This window comes from Myotis myotis, unplaced genomic scaffold (genome assembly GCF_014108235.1).
Source record: "Myotis myotis isolate mMyoMyo1 unplaced genomic scaffold, mMyoMyo1.p scaffold_m19_p_2, whole genome shotgun sequence".
Classification (NCBI taxonomy): domain Eukaryota; kingdom Metazoa; phylum Chordata; class Mammalia; order Chiroptera; family Vespertilionidae; genus Myotis; species Myotis myotis.
In genome coordinates, this window is record NW_023416324.1 from 9,128,508 (window position 1) to 9,141,632 (window position 13,125).

Below are 13,125 nucleotides of genomic sequence, written 5' to 3' on the forward strand. Positions count from 1 at the left end.
TGCCTGGCTGATCTTTAAACAGGGACCTCCTGGGCATCTCAGGCCTTGAAATCCATCCGCAAACAGAGCTCCCATGTTGCATGTCCCGAGCATCTCGGAGAGAGGGAGAGAGGTGTTTATAGTTGCAACTCATGTTGGTAAAGGGTTTGGGGGCCCACCAGGGACAGGATGTTCCCAGATATAAAAAGGCAGGCCCACCGTTCGCTGCAGCCATGACTTCGGTCCCCTGGGAGGCGGCTGAAGTGGGGGGGGAGGACCACTGTGTGGAGCTCTTTGCTCTGCTCAGTGGAAAAGCGGGGCTTGGGAGACTGACAGACGTAGTGGCAGAGGCCGGGTCTGACACTGAGGAGCCGGCTGTCCTTGGGCAAGGGCCGTGCTCTCCCAGCCTCAGTTGCTTCATCTGTAAAATGGGGATAATAGTTGCTTTGGCTTCTGTAGTAGAGAGTCATATGAAAGTGCCTGGCACATAGCAGGTGCTCAGTGACTTAGTGTTGCTTCCCTCTTCTCAAAGCTCAGGCAGCCCTGTGATCAGAGCCTGGGCTTGGACACCACGAAGGGTCAAGGGGTACAGTAGGTGCAGCCCCTCATCATGGGGGCCTCCCAGTCTGGGTATCATGCCCTTGGTGGGCTGAAAGCTTTGTCCATCAAGGTGGCATTCTCCTGTCCTTCCCCGAGAGGAGAGGTCCAGGTTCATGCTTCTCAGGGCTCGGTCCATGGCCCAGCAGCACCAGTCTCCCCTGGGACCTTGTAAATGCAGACTCAAGCCCACCCCAGGCCTCCTGGATCCGCTTCTGCGCTTTAATAAGATCCCAGAGGATCTGTGCACACAGCCACGTTTGAGGAGCGTGGGTGTGGGGCCCGGGTCCTTGTCCTCACTCTCCTGGCTCAGCATTGCTGGGGGGCTCCCCTCTCCTGGGTCCAGAAGGCAGTGAGGGGGAAAGGGTGGGGCTGCTTCAGACCCACAGAAGAGGTAGGAGTTGCTCCCCAGGAGGCCACCATCCAGGGATACAGGTGCACCTGCTGGTGGGGGGGCAGCCTGCCCCCTAGCTGCTCCCCCCTATGGGGTTCAGGGAACCTGAGGAGCTGGAGACCTTGTCATCACCCAGCAAACAGTCCTCAGAGGTCAGGCCAACGGAGCAGAGCTCTGCGCCCCCCCCCCCCCCCCCCCCCGCATGTCTCCCATCAGCCTCCTCCCGTTCCCCTGTTCCTGGGTCAGGGTCAGGCTGGGGAGACCAAGGCAGCGGGCCCAGCTGGCCGGTAATGAGGCAGATCCAGCAAGCGGTCGCTGCAGACGGCGAATTACAGACGCTTGATCCCCCTTTAATAACCTGCCAGCCCTCGAGGCCCAGCGCGACGCCGACGTCGTGGAACAAGAGGCCATTTCTTATTATTTTTAATAAAGAGCTTTTCATCACCGGCTTCGTCGGTGCTATTAACATGCCGGGTGTTTAATAAGACGACACGGTAACAAGGGGTCTGTCTAGCTACTCTTGTGTCGAAGCAGCAGGAGCTGCTTCTGGCGTATCCACTTTCACACGCCGCGCGCAGCACGCGGGCGGTCGCACACAGGCCCTCCCCAAACCCAAGCCCAGCACGCATGCAGCCTCCCCCACATAGGCAGGGGGTGCCCGTGCACACGTGAGCACGCACTTAGGTGCCTGCATGTTCTCACACGCTATGCACCTCACACGCATGCAGACAGGTGCATCTGAGAAGGGCACACGCAGACCTGGTGGCATGATCTATACAAACATACGCACATGTGTTAAGAAAGGCACACATGCGCACACACAGCGTTTTCCAATCCATGGCACGGGGCGCATTCGAAAACTGTTCCCCACAGACCTGCAGGCCCTGGGCACGGCAGCAGGACTGGGGTGAGTGCCGGAGCCCCTCCTCTCAGGGTGGGTCCAGCAGGAGGTGCTGAGCCGAGCAGCCCCAAGAGGGATGTGGTCAGAAAGGACAGGGAGGCCCCAGGCCCTGATGTCTGCTGGCCGGGCTTCAGAAACAGGGAAACGGGGTGGGAACTCTGAAAGGGGAGCGGGTCAGGGAGCAGGAGAGAGAGGGGGGTGCGGGGCCACTTGGAAAGCATCATCATGGGACAAGGATGGGTGGGGTAGCCCTGCCTCCCTCTCCCTCCTTCAGCAATACCTCTCCCCTCCCAAGGGGCTGTCTGTGGATTCACCTTTAATATCTTTCTCTCTCTCTCTCTCTCTCTCTCTCTCTCTCTCTCTCTCTCTCTCTCTCTCCCTCTCATAAGATAAAAGCAACAGCAAATGTTCCTGGAGAACCACACTGAGTCAGGCCCTCCTCAGTCCTGTGCAGCTCATCCCAGCCTCTTCCTAGCCCTTCCTCCTGCCCTCCTCCTCCTCCTCCTCCTCCTCCTCCTCCTCCTCCTCCTCCTCCTCGTCACTCCATTCACCAGGACTCTGCAGGAGGCCCTCTCAACTCTCCCGCTCAGAGGCTGGGGAGAGGAGGCTGGTAGCGACTTACTAAGGGCGTCAGGGAAAGGAGTCTCAGAGAAGGTGAGCAGGTGAGTAAGTGCCTGGCAGTCAGGGGTGGGACTCCGGCATCCGGTCCAGAACCTCCGTCTTGCTCTGCGCACCCTCCGCCCCTTCTAGAGGCAGAGGGGAAAGCAGAGGCGAGCGACAGGGGCTGAGGACAGAATGGAAAGGAAGGGAGGCAGGAAGAGGGGACGGTGCATGCACAGCACAGGGTGACGCTGGCAGAGAGCTCCCGATGATCACACACCCGGTCATCACGTCGACCGAGGGCGGGAGGGAGGGAAAGAGGGGTCGGAGCTGCATCCTCACACCTGAGGCCTGGAGGCTGTGAAGTGTGCCCCCAGTGACAGGCAGAGCGGTGTCCCAGCCAGGCCGGCTGCCTCCGGTGGACACGCGCATGGGGGCTCCACCCACAGTGTGACCACACGCCTTCTGGACACAGGCCACTCCCCCTCGCTCTTTTGTTGGCAGAGCCGGAGAACAACGGGGTCAGCATCTTCCTTACAAAGTCCCCGCGCGGGCGACTGGTAATGAGACACCTGTCAGCCTTCTCATCCCCAGGCCTGTGAGCGGAAGAGATGAGAGGAGCGCTTTGCAGAGCCCTGGTGAGCAAGAATAAAGAGGGGGAGCAGGCCAGGGGGAGAGGCAGAGGGAGGGCGATGAATGAAACCATCGACGTTTGCAAAAGACCAGACGCGGCGTTTTCTTTTGCCTTCTGATCCCTAAGCCTCTGGAAATTGAGGGTCTGTGGGGGTCCCTCCGTGCAGCCGGTTTAATGCTGGCCTCTCCGCTCCACAGGGCTTTCTGGAGCCGGCATCGAACAGGCTCCCTAAAGGAGACATCGATAGGCCCGGGAAAGACAAAACAATGGTGAATCCCCCCACCTTCGCTGGGGCTGGGAGGAGGCCACGGGCCGATGGGGAGCGATTGACATTTTAATAGCTGCAGTCGGCGTGGCACTGGGCAGCCGGGCCCAGACAAAGGCCCAGGTCCCTGGACTCCTCGCCCTGGCCTCCTGCAAGCTCGCCGCTTTCCCGGGCCCGTTCAGAGTTGGCCGGGTACCCGCTGGTCCTCTGAAAGGTCAGAGGCTCCTGCCGGCCAGGCCGGACTTCAACATTAAAGGGACTGTTTGTGGAGCTGATGCAGGGCAAGGGCTTGGACAGGGAAGGTGGCGCTGGGGACAGTGGGGGGGGCCCAGGGCCAGCCCTCAGGTGGTCTGTGGCGGCATCACACTGCGGTTGTCCACACTGGCCTCAGGTGCCCCTGCCTCAGCCCCTGTGGCTTCACACTGACCTACTTTCCCAGCTCCTCATCCCCCCTCTAGGTTTCGCAGGTGGAGCAGCCCCCCTCGGAGGCTGGAGCCAGGAATGATAAGGAGTGACTCTGAGGCACAGCCCAGGGCCCCCCCATGATGGCCCAGGGCTCTGATCCGCATCCCTAACCAAGCCCGGCAGGTCTCAGACAAAGGACGTGAGACAATGGCCAGGGACAGGCTTGCAAACTGCAGAGGGGGCCACACACACATGGGCTTTTAAAATTACCACCAGGAGAGAAGGCTTTCAGATGCGCATCACAGCCACTGCGGAGACTAGAGCTACTTTATTGAGCACGTAGTCCAGGCCAGGCGTGGGGGTCAGTGGTTTGCATAGAAGGATTATTTAGTTTACGCAGGACCCTATAAGGCAGGCATTACGATCTTCCTTTTACAGATGGTGGAACGGAGTCCCAGCTACCTGACTCCCAGCCACACACTTTCGTGTCCTCTCCCGTGATCTGGGGCCTGGGAAGCACCACCCTCTCCTGACAGCCCCCTCCCCCATCCTCCCATGCAGACCCTCCTATGGCCACCTCTCTCCAGTCTTGCACCAGCCTTGTGACCTCCAAGTGTCCTTGGACTTACTGTCACTTGCCCTGACGCCACTTCCCACAGGTTCTGGAATGTCTTCCTGTGGGGCACGGGAAGATGGGCAACAGTGGTGATGCCCTGTTTCAGCAGGCCCCAGAGAGAGGGACCTCTGGGTCTGTGGGGCCAGGGACACTGCCTGTGGCTCTATGAGCTCAGCTGGCTGCTCATTGAGATACCAGCCCAGGGGACTTCTGGGGTCTGGGGGTGAAAGAAGGACAGGGCCTCATCCTGGATGTTTAAGGCCTGGGGCGGGAAGACCCATCACATGGGCGCAAAGAAGTGGGTAAGCCCCTCGAAGACCAGCTACCAGCCTATGGCTTGAGAGTGGGCAGCCTTTCATCCACCAGCCACATGTAGAATCCACAACCTACTTCATCCAAGTCTGGAGGTTGAGGGACAACCACGGGATGTTGCCCGGGAGACCACCAAGCATCTATACTTGGGAATCAGCCGGACAGGAGTCCAGCCCCTGTCCTAGTAGATATCAGTGGTGTGGTTTTGGCAAGGAGTTTCCCCATTGTGGGCCCACTTGAGGCCTGAGTTCTCCCATCTGTAAAATGAGGAAAATAAGACTGCTCCACAGATATTGCAAAGGTCCGACATGCCTGGTACAGCACAGACGTGCCGTGATGTTCACTAATATAGATGAGAATTGGGTTCAAGCTGGGCCCCGACACCGCCTCCTGCAACTCCTCATTACATCGCTGGAGAAGAGGACCAGGAACCAGGGGTGGACATTGGCGCCATCAACAATGGGATGGACTGTCTTGGGGGTTGTGAGCAGTTGGCAGTCAGTGGGCAGAGGCTGGCTGACCACCTGGTAGGGAGGTGAACTGATGACTCCTGAAACCCCATTCTATCTTTACAGCTCTGTCCCCTTTGAATCCCGTCTGTTCACCCCGACTCTTAGATACACATGCGGAAAAGCAGCCTCGGAATGTCAATGTCTGCTCAGATGACTTGGATCATTTGAGGACTGGGGCCTTGTGATGTAATTGTGTCCACAGCAGGGCTCAGCGAAGACTTTGAATAGTGACGATGAGAAAAGAGGGGCAGAACAACCCAGAATGGGCTGTGAAGAACGGACGGTAATAGGAAGCAATTCTTCCAGGTGAGTGTGAGAGTGATGTGGTGAACTCATGCCACACCCCAGCACTGGGCCAGGGCAGGGCCCCGAGATGGGTGTGTGGCATCCTTGCCATGGGCCAGCAGGGGACACATTTTTGGAAGTTCGCGGTGGTAAGGCTAAGCCAAAGGAAGATACTATGGGAGTCAGAGGAGGGGCCAGCCTGGAGGAGATGACCTGAGACAGTTCCAGTGGATGAAAAATTAGAGCGAGTGATGGTGGAGAGAGATGAGCAAGGCATTCCTTGTAGAGCGGAGAAGAGAGAGCAAAGAGCATGGTCTACCATGTATGGCATTCACCACGATACTCTAGCGCTTGTCACAATGCCTGGCAATCATAGGCATTCAATACACATTTGTTGAATGAATAATAAATCTAATGCTACACCCTACTTGTTAATTTAACCCAGGCAGCCACCCTCTGAGACAGACATTCTTACTTCCGTCATTTCATAGGTGGGGAAGAGAGCACAGAGAGACTAAGTAACTTGCTCAAGGTCAGGTGGCTTGAATAGGTTAGTAAACGGCAGAGCTGGGATTCAAACCACAGAACCTTGGCTGCGAAGCCCACCCTCTGAATCACTCTGCTAGGGTGTGGTCCTACTACGCTCCCCTGCTGCTGAGCAGCCTACTGTGTGCAGGAACCACACACAGGACTCTATTAATAGTTCGCTCAAGCTGCCATAACCAATTATCACAGACTGAGTTGCTTAAATGACTGAAATTTTTTCTCATTTTTTTGTAGGTTTGAAGTCTGAGATCAAGGTGTCCGCAGGGTTGGTTTCTTCTGAGGCCAGTCTCCTTGGCTTGTGGATGGCCTTCTCTTCCCTGTGTCTTCATACCGTCTTCCCCTGCGTGTGTCTGTGTCCCCATCTCCACCTCCTGTAAGGACACCAGCTCTACGGATTAGAGCCCGCCCTAATAGTCTCATTTTAACTCTTCGAAGACCCTATCTCCAAATATAATCATGTTCTAAGGCACAAGGGTTTAGGATTTCAACATACAAATTTGGTGGGGACACAATTTGGCCCATAATAAGGGGGTTCGGGGGATAGGTGGGAGATGAAGTTAGTGGGATGCTCAGGGCTCAAATCCTGCTGGGTCTATGCATGGATGGGGCACATCTGGCCTACATCTGGAGGCCCAGGTGAGAGCCTAAGCAGGATGACTAGCTTGCAACAGACACTCTCACACTCCTGCACACAGATTAATTCAGTGGGATAAAAGGGTCCTATGGGTGCTCACTTTGCAGCTGAAAAAATAAAGTTGGTGATAACAGCCAAACATCACCACCAAAGCCATTGCACACATTTGCTTTGGCCAGGGATGCACGGATGATTCGTTTTCAACTGTAACGCGTGCGCATATGAAAGCCCAGTAGGCTAACTGAAGCCCAGTAAGATTAACCAAACCACCCCCACAAACTAAACTGATAAATGGTGAAGTAAACTAGGAGGCATTGCTAATCACAAAGCAAGGAGAGAAGCAATTGAAAACCGCAGCTTACTCAAGATCAGCCTGCTGATTCGCTGAAAAATAACAGGACATATTTCCCGTCAAAATAAGGGAATTGACAGGCTCTGCATGAGCCCGTGCACAGGGGGAGTGTGTGATGCCCACGTGTGGAGGCAGCCATCTCTTTCCAAAGAAAGACCTCTCGGCTCCGAGTTGCTGGTTATTGTTGGTGACTCACCGAGTGGGTTAGTAATAAGTAAGCCTTAGTCTGCTGTCAAAACAAAAACTCGTGGACTCCTGAGCCACTTGCCTGGAAGAATGGAAGAAAAGACCACATTATAAACTCATTCAAGTGACCCCCGTGGTCCCTCAGGGAGCTACAAACAGGCCTTTGAAAATCCCGGTGGTACAGAAAGATCGCAGACCCACCACACCTGGCCCAAACCCCAGGATTGTCCAACACAATCCAGGTTCGGGTGCAGACATTAAGCACATGGAACCCACCCTCAGGGAGAGATGTGAACGTTTTCTAAATCCACATTTAAAAGATCAGAGATCGAATGGTAACCTTCAACAATTCCCATGCCAGACGACAGAGTCTGCACACAGGGACGGGAGAGCCAAGTTCCATTTATCTGTTCAGGCCCAGCTCAGCAACAGATCAGCGATGTTGGAGGCGTATCTTACCTAGAGATGTGCTCATTTGTCCAATGCCTGGAGAAGGTTCTTTAAAGTCTGCAGGCCTGTGGAATATCTTCTGGTACATGACTGGCTCCTTTTTCTGTTCATTCTCTGTATTAAAGTTATTGACTGCTATCTAACAATTTATCCCCGAACTTAGAGGCTTAATTCAGCACAGTTTCGGTGGGTCAGGAATCCAGGTGAGCTTAGCTGGGTCCTCTGGCTCAGGGTGTCAGCTGGGGCTGCAGTGTCATCTTAAGGCTCAGCCGGGGACGGATCTCACTAACTCCAGGTCACATTCAATGGGAGGGACTTACATGAGGTTTTGAAGGCAGGAGATGAGGACCGTTGGGAACCATTTAGAAGCAGCCAACCATATGTCCTTCTCTACCATTCTCTTGGCCTCACTAGGTTACTAGAGACCAGTTCTCCCTCTTGGATTTTTAGAAGATCCCCAATAAAAAGGGGTTGAGAAGTGAGAAGGGGTGATAGGAGGCGGGTCGGCCTAGGAAACCCCGATGGGGTAGCTGTACCCAGAGAATGATGAGAAGGGAAGTGATAACAGATGAAGCCCTATTACCATTCCTGGGAGTTGCTTCAGCCAGTTACCCTGGGGCCACATCTTAACAATACAGAGAACTTGGGAGAAAAGGAGGTGTCTGTGGCACATTCAATTCCAGTCTTTCTCCTGCTCCCTGAGACCTCTTGACCCCTGTCTCCAGCTCCACAGTTGAGGAGTGGGGTGTCTGTGTGTGTGTGTGTGGCATGATCACTGGAGCGAAGCATTGCACTTAATCTGGTCCCTCGAGCTCAGTGGCTATGAGCACCTTCAGGAAGAGAAACAACAGAAAGCCAAAGGCCCTTTAGAAGGTTAATGGAGAGTGGTCCCCGCGCCATAGGAATGTCACTTTCTTGTTGTGGGGAGTTAAGGAGCAGCTAAACGGTTTGCGGGATGTGGGTGGGGAAAACGGCTCACATTTCAGTGGCCTTGCCTTGGCCAAGTGCATGAAGCAGCTGGGAAGGTGGAGGGCAGGAAGCGAGATGCAGCTGAAGGGCCTGAGAGCTACGGGACAAAGGCAAACATTTCGTTACAGGTCAAGTCCAGCCGCATGCTTTGGCTTCTTGAACAGAGCTTCGTCGCTCTGCAGCCCCCGGGGTGGGCAAGGGTAGGCCAGGGCTGGGGCTGTGGGAGGCATCTGGGGGGCCCCCTCCCTGTCAGAAGGGCAGATGACCCAGACCCATGCCTGGGGTGGACGAGTCGGTCCTGTGGCTCTTTGTCCAACGCCAGCCTCCCCGTCCGCACGGGAACTCCGTGTCAGCTGTTGTTCACCGCTGTGTGTGCGGTGCTCCCGATGGGGCCAGGCACTTGTTTGTGGGATGCATAAATGAATAAGTCACTAAATCAATCAATAAACTCTCCACTGGGTGAGATTCTGTTCATCGGTCATGACCCGGCTCAAAGGCTGACCTGCTGCAGAAACCCTGTCCGGGCCACCTCTTGGGTTCTCATCACACCCCGTCCCCCTCCCACCCCAACCACCACCACCACCGGTGCCTGTCGGAATCTATAGGATGGTGCCTAAGGGATTTGGGTTCCAGCGTTGTTCTGCTGGCGTCTACATCCTCGCTCCGTCTCATTAACTCTGTGACCTTGGCCAATTTGCTTAACTTATTCAGAGCTCAGTTTCCTTATCTGTAAATTGGGGCCAATAATAGCTGTGTTGTAAAGATTAAAGACATCACTCCATGCTAAGCACTTAAGACGATGCCAAGCACATAGTAAATGCTCAATAAATCCTGGCCATTCCCTGCAGCAGCTCACGTCTCACCCTGCTTTGTAACTACCTCCTTAATCAGACCGTGAACCCCACAAGGGCACGGGCTTCAACTTGCTCCTTTCAGCGTCCTGTCTCCTGGCGCACAGTAGGCTGTATATCCTGATTCACTTAGTGGGCCATTTGCCTAAGGGGACAGAACAGAGTCTGAGACTCTGAGACTAGCCCTGTGGACTTTGATCTCCCCATTTCCATTCCTTCCACCCCCACGTGGTAAGTCGCTCCCTGGAGACCTGCGGAAGGCTCTGAGCCCCAAGTTCCTCTGCCCCCCCCCCCTCATTAATCTTGATTAGAGAATCCAAGCGCTGGAGTTGATTTCCTTGTAGATGCCTATCAGTCATGTAGCTGGGACTCTCTCAAGCTAATGAGGAATCATGATGTTGCCATGTTATTTCTTAGCTAATTAGTACACAGGTTCCTATTCGGGGGAAGGTCCGGGGAGATATAGAGAGAAAGGAAGAGAGTTTCCCAGAGGATTGGGTGTGGGTAGTGATCTCACAGGCAGTGGGGGCAGCATCAGGCCCCGGTTTCTCCTTCCCCTGACCTCCCCCGAATTCAGGCTGGGCCTCAGGGTGTCCATACCCAGAGCCCAGTGACTACACAGAACCCACCCCACCCTGTGCTGGTGGTGAGAGCTTCTGGCTTATGGACCGATCTCCTGGTGAGAAAGGCAGAGGCTAGCGGGGCAGCTCCAAGGGCCCAGGGTGACAGGAGGGCTGCAGGCTGTAAGCAGGAAGGTCATCAAGGCCAGGCGGAGGGGCCAGGCCAGCAGGGGGACCAGGCAGGGGGAGGACCAGGCCAGGCGGGGGGGCCAGGCAGGGGGAGGACCAGGCCAGGCGGGGGGCTAAGGAGCCAGAGCAGAGGCAGGGCTCTTGCTGCAGCATTGCCTAGGTCAGTGGTCGGCAAACTGCAGCTCGCGAGCCACATGCGGCTCTTTGGCCCCTTGAGTGTGGCTCTTCCACAAAATACCACGTGTGGGCGCGCACATACAGTGCAATTGAAACTTTGTGGCCCATGCGCAGAAGTCGGTATTTTGTGGAAGAGCCACACTCAAGGGGCCAAAGAGCCACATGTGGCTCGCGAGCCGCAGTTTGCCGACCACTGGCCTAGGCCATTTGTTCTGCTTCTAAAGAGGGAGCTGGTTGCCTGCCTGCCCCTCAGTGAAGCTAACAGGACAGTCTCGTAGAGTGACATATTACAGAGGGATTCATTCCTCCAAAGGGAATGGCCCTGCTAGGAAGGGGGAAGGTACTCTGGGCAGACCGGGGGCAATGCCCTCTGGTTCCTTCACAAGCCAGTTTCCTCTTTTATTCAACAAAGATGTATCCGGTGCCCACTAGATGCTGGCGCCTTGGGCTGTACTTCAGGAATGAATGCCCAAGTGGGGAGATCAGAGAGACCCCCAGGAGTCTCCCAGGCGTGGCCCACTCTGGAGGGCACACTGGTCACAGGGGTGGGGAGAGACCTGTAGTTTGGGGTTGCGACATCGAGGACAATTTTACATTACAGGCCCAGGAAGGCAGCCCGGCCCAGCGGTCAGACAGGGAATGACTGCTGGTCACACGAGACGGCAGTTTGCGTCCCTGGGCCTTGGCTTTTGTTAATGATTAGATAGGATGACGTGTATAGCAAAGGCCTGGCACATAGTGGGTGCCCCGGACGTGCAGGGTTGCAGGATCCAGAATTAGGTCCAATGAATCATTTGAGGCTGAATCAGGAAACAATGGGGAAGATCAGGTTTCAAGGAGGAAACAGTAAAAGACTAGGACGCCCCGTCCAAGACAGGAGGAGGTAAGACAGTTCTGGAAGATCCTTCAGGTTGGAGGACACGGGGCAGGGGCGCTGGTTGACTCAAAGCTGGGTGCCAAGCAAGTCGAAAGAGCCATCTTCCCGCTGGATGGCAGCGCCCTCGATGTGGAGAGCGAGCCTCCTCCATCAGACAGGCCCTCTGCAGGGAAGAGGTCGTGCCTCCCTCCTCCGTGTGGTGTTAGCAGCACAGACTCTGGAGCCAACTGCTTCTGCTTGAATTCTTTCTCTGCCGCTTCTTAGCTATGTGGCCTTGGGCAAGTTCCTTCGCCTCTTCGAGCCTCAGTTTCCACATCCATAAAATGGGGATAATAATGGCACCCACACCATAAAATGTCTGCATGAACAGCCCACGTTAGGTGTTTAATAAGTGTTCACTAATGCATTAGTCCTCGATGGCTGCATAAATAAGCCCCAAGACGTCGTAGCTTAAACAATAGCATTTACTGTCTCAAATGCATTGGGGTTAGGCCCTGGCTGGTGTGACTCAGTTGGTTGGGCATCATCCCAGGCACTGAAAGCTGCTGGCTGGATACCAGGTCAGGGCACATGCCCAGGGTTTCGGGCTTGATCCCCTGTAGGGAGCATGCAGGAGGCAGGCAATTGATGTTTCATGCTCACATCGATGTTTCTCTCTCTCTCCCTCTCCCTTCCTCTCTCTGTAAAAATCAATAAAAACCTTTAAAAAGAAAGAATTGGGATCAGGATTCCCGGTGTGGCTTGGCTGGGTCCTCTGGCTGAGGCTGTCTCCCAGGTTGCCAGTGGCCAAGCCTGCAGTCGTGTCAAACTCAGCTGGAAGGGGAGCCCGGGACCTCCCCGAAACTCACTCCTGCAGTGGCCGGAAGGTCCTGTCCCTCATGGGCTGTTGGACTGAGACCTCAACCCCCCGCGAGCTGTCATCTGCTGCTGTCCTCCCTCAGGTCCGTGCCATGTGGACTTCTCCACGGAGCAGCTCACCGTCTGGCAGCTGGCTTCATTCAAGCGAGAGGGGAGGGCCAGAGGGCGTGCCAGCACCACGGAAGTCTCAGCCTCTTGGAATCTCATCTCAGCAGTGATGTCCCATTGCTTTTGCCTAATCTGTTCACTCGAAGCCAGTCCCTAGGTCCAGCCCACACTCCAGGTGAGATGGCACAGGTGCGAACCCCAATCCTCACGGGGGACCATGTGAGAAATTGCCTCCCACACCTAGACTGAGTGCTGCCTCTGGGAAAGGGCTGGGAGAGGGGGGCTTTGTCTTCCTTCACTGCTGCATCCCCAACACCTAGGAAAAATGCCAGCAGGACACTTGTCCCGGGGGTCAGATGGGGGCCCTGGGGCAGGGGCTGGATGGGAAGGGCCTCCTCTGCCCTCTCTCTTTCTCGAGCACCCAGACAAGGTTTTGCAGCCTAGAGTCCAGAATAATCCCCCCGTAGAGCCTCTCCCCCCAGAGCAGCCTCAGGCTGCATCGCCGTGCTCTGCTCTGACCTCTGCTCCCGGGGAAGGCCAATTCCACCCAGAAGGAGATGTGTGAAAATTGGATTTGCTGGCAGGGTCAGAGCTTCATCCCAGCTGTCACCTGCCTTTGAAACAGAGGCTTCTCCAAATGATGCCTCTCACTCCTGGCCCTCCCCATTGCAATCCGAGCCGCCAGCCTCCGCCGGTCCCTTCCCGGCCATTTCCGCGGCCACCACCCTGGCCCGGGCCACTTTCATCTCTTTCTTGGCCCCCGTAGCCTCTTGACTGGTGTCATCTCTCCACCCGGACCCTCCTCTCCATTTCTCACACAGCAGCCAGGGAGTCTTTCTCAAACACAAATCAGATCACATCATTCTGC